This window comes from Myotis davidii, unplaced genomic scaffold (genome assembly GCF_000327345.1).
Source record: "Myotis davidii unplaced genomic scaffold, ASM32734v1 scaffold1532, whole genome shotgun sequence".
Taxonomy (NCBI): domain Eukaryota; kingdom Metazoa; phylum Chordata; class Mammalia; order Chiroptera; family Vespertilionidae; genus Myotis; species Myotis davidii.
In genome coordinates this window covers 103853-115197 of record NW_006283923.1, presented here as the reverse complement: position 1 = coordinate 115197, position 11345 = coordinate 103853, and the positions used below count along the sequence as shown (strand labels likewise).

The 11345-nt window shown below is 41.4% G+C and overlaps 1 pseudogene; it reads right to left on the bottom strand.

The window, feature by feature from the left end:
- Positions 1 to 301: 301 nt before the first annotated feature.
- On the bottom strand, positions 302 to 1397 carry LOC102774617 (annotated as a pseudogene).
- Positions 1398 to 11345: the final 9948 nt, after the last annotated feature.

Genomic DNA, 11345 nt, shown 5'->3' with positions numbered 1-11345 from the left:
GTACCTGTATATAGAAATAAGATCTTTAAAGAGGGGATTACATTAAATTGAGGCAGTTCCAGTGGGACCCTTAGCCCATCTCACTGAAGTCCTTATAAGAAGAGGAATGTTGGGGTCCTGCTCTAAGCAAGTCCAGGGGTTCCCAAAGGTGTGGATGGAGTTGGTGAAGAAGGAATGACACAGAGGCAGCGTTCAGGTTATCATCATAGCCAGGTTCTTTTTTTACTGTCCTGTTACATCTATATTTATACTATTTGATCCTATAAGCATACCTCTATAAGCTTTTTTTTTTTGCTGAGGAGAGCATGGGGTCCATTTATTGGGGGGGTCAGTCAAAGGGGGAGCTGGCTAGGGTGGGATAGGGCAGCAGCTTGTCTGGCCCCCGAGAAACCCAACTTGAGTCCAAAGCCAAAACCACTTTGAAACCAAAGTCTTCCTCCACCTTTATCTGCATGGGGTCCAGCTCCAGAGTCAGTGGGACTCCTGCCCGGCACCCTTCCTGTGGCACTCGCCGCCTCTTCCAACCACTGGGCCCCTCACCAGGGGCGGGGCTGCTGGCTTCTGCAGGCGCTGGAGTCCTGGGCAGGGACAGCACCTCTTTCCCCGGAGGTTCGTTCTCAGTGTTGCCTGGGGTGGGGGCATCTGTGCCCTGATTGCCCTCATCCTCCAGTAAGATGGTGAACTGGCTGGCCCAGTAGTCATCGCCATAGGAGTCTAGCACCCTCATGAGGAATCTCCGCTCCTGCTGGAGTCTCCGTGTTATCCTCTATATCTGATGGTGCCTGTTCAGGACCCGCTCGTTCACCTGCTCGATCTCCCTGCAGAACCGACCCAGCACCTGGTACTTCATGCGATTGAGTTCCCCTTAGCACCACGGCCGCTGGCCTTGGGCTGCCTCCTCCTCTTCGTCTCCAGCTCCGAGCAGGGAGGTGCTGAGAACTCCTCAAAGCCCACAGTTTCCATGGACCCCTCTCTCTGTTCCAGCTCTATTTCTCCCTGGCTCCCCGCAGAACTTCCAACCTTGCAAGCCTCTTAAAGTGCAAAACAACTCACCCCATCTGATTTCATGGCCAGGCACACAGGCCCTGGCAGCTAAGCCTCCTGGGAGTTGTAGTTCTCTATTTTCCCTCTCGCTTTCCTTGCCCCACCCCCACCCTAAATGCCCGCTTAAAGGCCCTGCTTGCTGGTCTAACACCACTGGAGGCATCTGAGTCACTTCCATCTCTATTCCTGTCCCAACACCATGCAGTCTGACCATGGAGATTCTCCGCTTGGGGGGCCCCTGGGTCTCCTTCTGGAGCCTGGCTGCACCACCGCCCAGGCACTGGATCGTGTTCCCCGGCCCCTGGGTCCCCTTCTGGGTCTGGGGATGCGTTGCCCAGGAGACCGGATCGCATGCCCCGGCAGCGACACAGCCCTGGCCCCTGGGTCTCCTTCTGGGGCCTGGCTGCGTCGCCCAGAAGGATCGCATCCCCAGGCAGGGATGCAGCCTGGCCTCTGGCCCCACCTCTGGGTGTTCTCCAATCACTGGTGATCAGTGATTTGAGAAGCCCAGCAGGGCAGGAAAGAGGCTGACATCCCCTCTTCCCTGTCCCACCCGGCTTCTCCTATTACTGGCCCAGGGCAGCAAAGGCAGCCCAGTTCTCCAGCTCTTGGCTGCCACCTGGGTTCTGACACCAGCAGGCGGCTTCTTCCATCCTTCCCCTTTCGCCTCCCATCACTGTGTCTATGTATGCAAATTAGCCACCATCTTTGTTGGAGGTTAACCGCCATCTTAATTGGCAGTTAATTTGCATATCACCCTGATTTGCCAATGGGAAGGGTAGTGAAGTTATGGTTAATTACCATGTTTGTCTATTATTAGATAGGATTTTCTCATTTAATCCTCACAGCATTATTGTAAGGTTGTCATATAGGTGGTTTTGAAACATGGACACACATCCTTTGATACTGTTTTTGAGAAGAGGATCTATACCTCCTTCTCCCTTTGAATCTGGGTAGCCTTGGGACTGCTTTGATGAGTATAGTACACCATCAATTACCCTTGTGACTTCGAAGGTGTCTTAAAAAGACTATGCATCTTCTGTCTTGGTCACTGGGACATTTGCTCTTCTAGAGCAGAACTGCCATGTGAGAAGTTGGACACCTGAGGCTGCTGCACTGTAAGGAAGCCCAGGGCTTGTCTAGGTGCTCCAGGTGACAGTGATAGCTGAGCCAGCTTTTGATTCATTCCAACTTAGGTGCCAGATATGTGAGCAGTAAAACTTCCAAGTGATTCCAACAACCTGTAGTTCTCTCTTTCTAGCTGAGGCACAGATGTTGTGGAGCAGAGACAATTCATTTCCATACAATCTATAGAATCCATAGCATAGTAAAATGGTGTTGTCTTATCCCTAAATTTGGGGGGGGGAGGTTTGTTATGCCTTGATAGAAACCAGAACACTCAAGAAACACCAAGGTTACAATTTGACCAATGTTACCCAATAAGGAATAGACCTGGGATGCAAAACTGGGTTTGTTTAGTGCCACATCTCAAGATATTTTACTGTAAAATTTTACGCACTGTAAGAAAAGTCTGTAAACACTGCTATAAAAACATGAGACACAAGTATTTTTCTTTCTGTCCATGGTCATTAGTGTGGACCCACCTTGGGCTTGCCAATCCTAAACACAGGAAAGCTGTGAGAAACACGTTGTGATTTTTAATTAAACTGTGTTTTTAAACCCACCCCTGTGTTCCTACCACATTTTCAAGTATCTGATTTGAAAAGTAGCCAACTCAGTGACTTTAACTTTCATCTGAGTCCATATGGCAATCTGGAACTCAACATGAAACCCCAAGTTCTGTTCCGCTCTGGTTCCTCCATTGGGAGTCAATCGTGGAAATGGCTTAACAGCTTCCCTGCTTTGTTACCATTTAAATGCTGTCTTCTTGGTTCATAAAAAAAAAGTTCTAAACTTTTACCAACTTTAGTTGTTTAGATGTCAGGACAGCAGAGGAAATGCAGTCTGAAGAAAGACCGTTGTAGCATCCTGTCAGGGGCCAAAGTCTCCACAGTGAGTTTCATTCAGAAGGCTGTGACCCAGTAAATGCATAACCACCTTCCCACCCCCTCTTCCCTTGCTGCTCCACATTGACCAGTGAATAAGGCAAGGCTAAAATTTTATTTACTTAGAGGTTTGCAGGACTTGGGAAAATGCTCAATGAGATGGGGAAATTTTAATAAAAACCTCAAACCTCTTTGAAGCTGGACTCTAGGCAACATATATCTGCACTTGGAAAACTCTTACAAGCAGGATTAAAATTTTGCATCAACTCTCTTTTCCTGTAAAAGATTGAATAACTTTGTGAAACCTTCTTTATAATGAGAGGTCTCACTGCAGGATCACAGGTGACAGAATTGCTTATGCAATCAGTCACTAAATGCATCTACACGCCTTTGGGAATAAGAAATGTTCCTTACTGCAGAGTCTTATTTATTGTTAATTATAATTTCTCTTATCATCTTCTCTGTGGATTCGGTGTCTACAAAGAAAGACTGAGGGAAAATTGTAAGAGTGTCTATAAAACAATCATCCCACCAGTTTATAGCACTAGCATTCAGGAATCTCGGACAAACTAACAAAGTAGATACATTCTGTTCACCATATTTGAACAGCACTTCCCGGGCAGGACACCAGAAAAATGACAGTCCTTTGGAGCTGCCACTCATGTTTGGTTCATGGAAACAACAAATAAGAGCTCAGAACCCCAGAAAGTTTCTCTTAAGCCCCAAATACTGTGTTCCACCTTGCAGCCTGAATATCACGTTTCATCTGAAAGTCCTGTCTCTGGAACTGCCCTGGCAGGGTGATTGATGATGATGGATAATGTTGGCCTCTCTCCAACATGGGGTTTCTTTGACATGAACAAGTAACATGACATTGAAATATAACCTGCTGGGAGAGACACCAAAACCATGCCATGTCATCCTAGTGAGTGAGACAAGTCAGCTTCCTTTAGGTGCCAATGGACTGTGGGTGAACACTTCTTATCCGATTCTTTGTGGTTGTTATATGCATAGTTTTCATACAGTAAGGGAAAGATGCCTCTTATTTTTAAAAATAGCATCACATTAAACATTTCCAGCTTAATTTTTCTTTTTACAGGGCTATTTTCTTCATGGGGTTTGTCGTATAAGTCTGCAGGTTTTAAAAGTATGTAATCACTTTTGACAAATATAGATACACATATTTCCCCACTAGCAATAAGTGAATTAGATGATATTTCAGACTAGACAATCCTAATTAAATTACTCCTAACTTTACTGGCCTGTGTGGATTGATCTCTTTTTGACCTTCATAGCACATCAGAATAAATGAAAAGAAAGCATTCCAATATTTTTCACATTAAACCTTTTACATGAGACTTCATGTCTGCATATTACATATATATATCAACTAAAATCAGCAAATGTTTTATTTGTGTGTGTGTTTTTTAACCGGTAGTTGTATAAATTAGCATTATGTCAGAAAATGCATTAGATTACTGCAAAGAAAGGTCATTTAAATTACATTTTCAAATGTTTCCACATTCAGTTAAGAAAGAAAAATACAATATTTTAAACATACTTCTTTTCTTAAGACAGGAATGCATTCTGATGCCTTTATTTTTTAACTATATAGGATAAAAGTACTGTCCAGTGAAACAAACAAAAGATATTTTCTTTAAATGGGCTAAATAGTGGAAATTTTCTTTACAACACCATGCACTACATGTTATCTTTCATGTGAAATAAACCATTTTTGCTCTTTATGAGGTGTCTGTGGTAAACACTGTTTGGATGCATTACGTTGCCACTTGTGAAAAGACAATGTTTATGTTACACATTTTAAAAAATAAGGTTGGGTATATTATACTGTTTGTTTAAAAAATGGAATTTATTACAAGGTAACATACGTGGCCTCTTTTAAGTAACTATGCTAAGCGAAATAAGCCAGTCAGCGAAAGATAAATATCACATGACCTCACTCATTTATGGAATATAATGAACAACATAAACTGATAAACAAAAACGGATCCAGAGACAGAGAAGCATCTGTCAGACCGTCAGATCGTCAAACCTCAGAGGGAAGGTAGGGAGAGTGGGGGTAAGAGGGAGAGATCAACCAAAGGACTTACATGCAAGCATATAGGTCTAACCAATGGACACAGACAACAGGGGGTGAGTTGGGTGGGGGGATGGAGAGTATTGTGGGGATAAGGACACATATGTAATAATCAATAAAGAATTTTAAAAAATGGAATTTTATTACAAGATAACATATGTACCCTCTTTTAATTAAATATAAGATTAAGAAATTATTATTGTAGACTATTAGAATTAACAAAAATCCTTCTTTTTGTTTTCTTTTTTCCCTGAATTCCTTTTTTTTGCCTTATGTAAGACAACTTATGATTTTCTTAAATGAGTAAACGTTCCTTGAGCATTTAAAATGTAATCCTAGCCCTAGCCGGTTTTACTCAGTGGATAGATAGAGCATCAGTCTGTGGACTGAATGGTCGGGGTTTCTATTCTGGTCAAGGGCACATGACTGGGCTGTGGGCTCAATCTTCAGTAAGGGGTATGCAGGAGGCAGCCAATCAATGATTCTCTCTCATCACTGATATTTCTCTCTCTCTCTCTTCCTCTCCCTTCCTCTCTGAAATCAATAAAGATATATTAAAAAGAAAAGTAATCCTTTTGTGACCATTGACATCCAAACTTTTTAGGGGTACCATATAACTTAACTCAAGGTACTCCTACCATGGGGATAATACTTTGAAGTTCTCATCTGGTAGAAGTATCCAGATATTTTAAGTAAATAGAAGTAGGATTTATGTCTAATTCCCTTTTTTTGCATTCTCCACAGTGGTTAGTACAAAGCCTTGCACATAGGAGGTATTCAATGAATATTTGAATTAACTCGGACTATCATATTTACTGATGTGATGGGTGATTGGTACTATTTTATTGTAATAGCAGATATATACAGGCAAAAAGTCATATGATGGCCTGGTAATTTTATTGTTTTTATGAGTAAATCACAGTAAATAGTTATCTACCTGGTTAATCACATCACGGGTAGGGTTTTTGCAGAAATACACTCATCCTGATTATCCACTTGGTGGTACCTGCTATCTATAGGCATTGTGATGGGTGTTGGCATCACCATTATTAGGTACTGGGCCTTTTTTATCTCTAGTCCTCAAAAGGTACATTTCCTAATCCCATTTCTTCCTGTCTACAAGAAAGGGCTTTTCAGCTAACACACACACACACACACACACACACACACACACACCCCACAAAAGTTTCTCAAGGCTGCCCATCTTCAATTTTAATTCTTAATTCAAGTGTTTCAACACATGATGAAGGTTCATTGAAGGAGAAAAGGCATATTTTACTTTCTGATTTTTTGATTTGGTATTCTTACATCATGATAATCTTGAAAAAATAGCAAGTTTTCCTAAATAAATTGCAGCAAAGAAACATCTCCCATCTCTTTGGCTTTTTCTCAAGGTTCAAGTCTCAGAAGTCCTGTGAGTCCTAATATTATTAAGGTGACTTTTGTTGACAAGCACTCTATATTTCACCTATAGTCAAAGAAACTGGCAACCAGAGAGGTTCAATAACAGTTGTCCCAATATGCACAAAGTCAGAGTTAATAGGCTTAAAATTGTTTTTCAGGAGGTTGCTACTAATCCATGAATAAAAGTAAGTTTTACAATAGAAGTAAACATTCTTTCTTACCCTAATGCAAATCTTGATGTATTAGTAATTTTGCAATTCCTCCCTCTTTTCTAAAGTTTACAGTTACTCTGTACTTGTGACTAAAAGAACCAAAACTAAAGTAAAACCTAAATTACTTAAATTTTGTACTATACACTTTCTCCAAAATGGTATCCCAAATATCGTTTAAATGTTTATAATGTCACCTATGAAAAATTAAATTTCAAAGCTCCTTGACTTCCTTTTTTAATTCTTCCCATCTTATTATACCTTTTGTAATTAATCCATTTCTCTCTTTTTTCCCTCCTTCTCCTATCCAAGGAACCTGGGTTTCCCCCTGTAACCTCCTTTCGTTCTCCTTCTGAAAAATAATTGAAACCATCTTTGCTTGCTTTTCAGAGAAGATTCATTCACTTAACATAAAATTGCCCAGGAATTTCCCAAATAAAGAACATACAATACTTCTTATGATGTCAAAGGAGTGGTTCCTACAGATGACAAGAAGTAGTAGCCAGTTCTTGACTAGTGCCCAAGAACTAAGTGCGGGTGGTTACTAGGAGATCTGAGTGCTGTATAAGTTTCTTGTCCAGCATATTTTCTTCTTGCTAAGATATTTCTACTGGTCTGTTCACTCTTGTTGATTGCCTTATTTACTTGAATAATCTCTAGTAGTAGCGGAAGCCTAATTACTACATCATCCTCTCCATGTTCCAATCACAGGTAAGAGGGTTGCAATTCCTTCCCCATGAATTCATGACCTTCTTAATGATAACTGATGCAAACAGTGTCTTATGAATAAAACTTCTGAGCAAAGGCTGGGAGCTTATGAAGTTATGCCTGGTCATCTCAGTAGCAGGCATCACCTGCCCTTCTTCATTTCCCTTCAAGCTGCCAATAAGACAAGGACTGTCTACCCTAAAATGTACCTTTGGGATGGTCACACCATATAGAAGCACTGAGAATGTCACCCTATGCTCTAGAGTATTTGCCCATAGCTTACACAAATTGTAAATTATTATCAATAAAATAATGGTAAAAAGAGACAAGGGCAATGAAAGGATCTGCTGTAAAGCTTCCATTAGCAAATGAGATTGGCTTTCCTATTCATGTGAAAAGTTCAAGGAGGTAATCTTGTTAAACAGCCATTTTGCATAAAGATATAATATGCCATAATGGACTTTTTCAAATAACTTTGATGTTTTCCAGAACAATTTATTTATATTGTGCTTTGGAGGAAGAGGGGATGAAGTCTCACTAGAGGATAAAATCAGAGCCCATTGGGCATTTGGTCATGGCTCTGCAGATTTCATAGTAGTTTGAAATAATTTCAGTCCTCTGCTAGAAGTGCCTTTCCACATTGTTTCTCCCCACTGTACTCCCACTTTATCTTGGCGTTGTTTACATGAGATAAACACAGTCCTGATGTTCAATTCTCTATAATTGATGGCCCAGCCCGTGGTCAGAAAACTTCGGCTCACAAGCCACATGCGGCTCTTTGGCCCTTTAAATGTGGCTCTTCCTAAGTTTTAGGAGTACCCTAATTAAGTTAATAACAATGTACCTACCTATATAGTTTAAGTTTAAAAAATTTGGCTCTCAAAAGAAATTTCAATCATTGTACTGTTGATATTTGGCTCTGTTGACTAATGAGTTTGCTGACCACTGTCAGGCAATAGTAATGTAACTGTGAGCTGACTTCTACCTCTTTTCTGTCCCCTCCCTCAATACCCACAGACTTTCTTAAGAATAAAAACATGTGAGAAGAAGAGAAGCTGGAGTGATGAAGATATGTCCTAGGTGTGTAAGAGTTAATTAAGTAATTTGCCTTTTTCAAGTAAGTTTTACAAAAAAAAAAAAAAAAGCCCCATAATTTGACTTCTTGGCTGGATTTGTACCTGCCTCTACACACCTGTGTGTTGTGCTCAGCCAAGCCATTGCTTATCAAAGTTCATGAAATTTACACAAAGGTGCCTGCTGCACACTGTACCACTCAGTCTTCTTCCCCCAAAACCTAGGTAGCTTACATGAAATAAAATGCTTCTCAAATGTTTTCAGTTTCTCTGTGTTTTGGGTACACTGGCAGAAGTGATCATTTCTCATTATATTAATAACTAGAGGCCCGGTGCACAAAAATTTGTGCACTCGGGGGGCAGTGGGGTCCCTCAGCCGGGCCTGTGCCCTCTCGCAGTCTGGGACCCCTCAGGAGATAACGACCTGCTAGCTTAGGCCTGCTCCTGGGTGGCAGAGGGCAGGCCCAATCCCTAGGTGCAGCCCCTGGTTGGACTCAGAACAGGGCCGATTGGGGAGTTGGGGCACCAAGGGGTTGGGGCGCCGCACCCTGTCACACACAGAGCCGCAGGGCGATCAGAGGGTTTAGGTGCTGCCCCCTGTCATGCTGATCCTGGTCCCGGGAGGCCTCGCGGCTCCGCTGATCCCAGTGCTGGGAGGCATATTACCCTTTTACTATATAGGATAGAGGCCTGGTGCATGGATGGGGTCGACTGGTTTGCCCTGAAGCCTGTCCTGGATCAGGGTGGGGGTCCCCACTGGGGTGCTTGGCCAGCCTGGGTGAGGGGCTGAGGGCTGTTTTCAGGCTGGCGGGTGACTGAAGCTCCCAACTGCTCCTTTTTTTCTTTTTCTTTTTTAATTCTGGGCCAGCTTTAGCTCTGGCTCCAGCTCTGAGGCCTCTGCTGCTGAAAGCAGGTATCTGGTTTGTTTGGGTTCTATAATAGAAACACTGTATCAACTCCAGCTCTGACATCCCAGTGGGCTGAAAGCAGGTTTCTGGGGTTTTGTTTAGCTTTCATATTTGTAACAATGTTTCAAACTGCAAGCTCAGGGGCCAGCAAGGCAGGCGGGGAACGTTGGAGTCCTCCATCACTGAAGCAAGCAAGCCTCATGTTAGCTTCAAGCTGCCTGGCTGCCGGCCGCCATCTTGGCTGGTAGTTAATTTGCATATCTCGCTGATTAGCCGATGGGAAGGGTAGCATATTTACACTAATTACCATGTTTCTCTTTTATTAGATAGGATACCTTATTTATACAAGTACATTCTGCAGAGAACTCATTTTATTTGTTAAAGAAATCCCTCTAAACAAATTTGTGAAACCCTGAAAAAATAAGAGTTAAGCAGCTTTATTTACATGGAAATTTGATGCAGTTGATCCTTAAACAATATGGGGGTTGAAAACACCCCCCCCCCACACACACACACACACAGTTGAAAATATGTGTACAACTTTTGACTCTACGATCTGTCCTCTGTATCCACAGATTTAATCAACCATGGATTAAAACAGTATTTTTTCTTCCACAGTTAGGAAAGTAGTTAGGAGGGGGGAAATGCAGTTTTTGATCTGTGGTTAGTTGAATCCTTAGATGCAAAATCCATGGATACTGTATTTTTTTTTTAATATTGTATAAGTGAACCCATGCAGTTTTAAAACTAACCTTGCTCAAAAGTCAAATATATATATATATATTACAGAACTTTTAATATTTTTATTTGTTTAGTGAATCTTCTCAAGTGTTATTTCATTTTGTTTCATTTCTCAAACTTCCTTGACTTTTGTCAGGAGACATTCTTTGTGCCCTGTGGTACACAACCAGGAATTACAGATGAAAAAGATTGATGTTTTTCCATCTTGAATAATTTATGTAATCTAAGGCAGCTTGAGAACCAGTAAATAGGATGGGAATGGGCTGGCAAAAGCTCTAGATTCCAGAGATTCTCTCTCTCACCAGTTTTGATGAAGCAAACTACCATATTGGAAAGGCCCCTGTAGCAAGACACTGAGAACAGCTTCTCTCCATAGCCAGCAAGGAACCTCAGGCTAACAGCAACAACCACATGGGGGATCCTTTCACAGTGGATGCTCCAGATCACGCTGCAGACTCTGCACTGACGACACCTTGATTGCAACCTATGAGATCATGAAGCAGAAGATCAGAGAGGCCATGCCCCAATTTCTGATCCACAGAAACTGTGAGGCTTTTTAAAAATATAAATGTGAAACCACTAAGTTTTGGGAGTAATTTATTATGCAGCAATGGGTAACTCATACAGAGTTGTGTCTAGAGCCTGGAATAATGTGAACCAATGTCTTAGAGAAATTAGTTTTCAAAATTGCCACTGAGGATATAAGTTCTATGCATAGTTTTAAAGGAGAAAAACAGATTACTTTTCTTAGGATAAGGGAGCTTATCCAAATTACAAAGAAAAAAATGTACAGGAGATTATAAAATTAATTATTGCAGAAAATATCCCCTGAGAAATATTATTTAGTCCATGCATGGCACTATGAGGAGTAGGAGAGTGAATAATTTCTCTTAAAATTAAAGAACTTTATCTCTAAAAGAGAAGACAAATATATAATTGAGCATCTATTTCCAAAAGCAGAGTTAAAATAAAGGTACAAATTGCTATAGAAGCTATACTTCCATATGTGCATATGGGAGAAATTAGTTCCAACAGAGTGGAAAGAGAGAACTAAGGAAGTTTACTTGGAGGAAATGCCAATTGAATTGGCCTTGAGGAATAGGAAGTAAAATAGTAGTATTTTAACAGATGGAAAGGGTGAACAAAGGCATTCC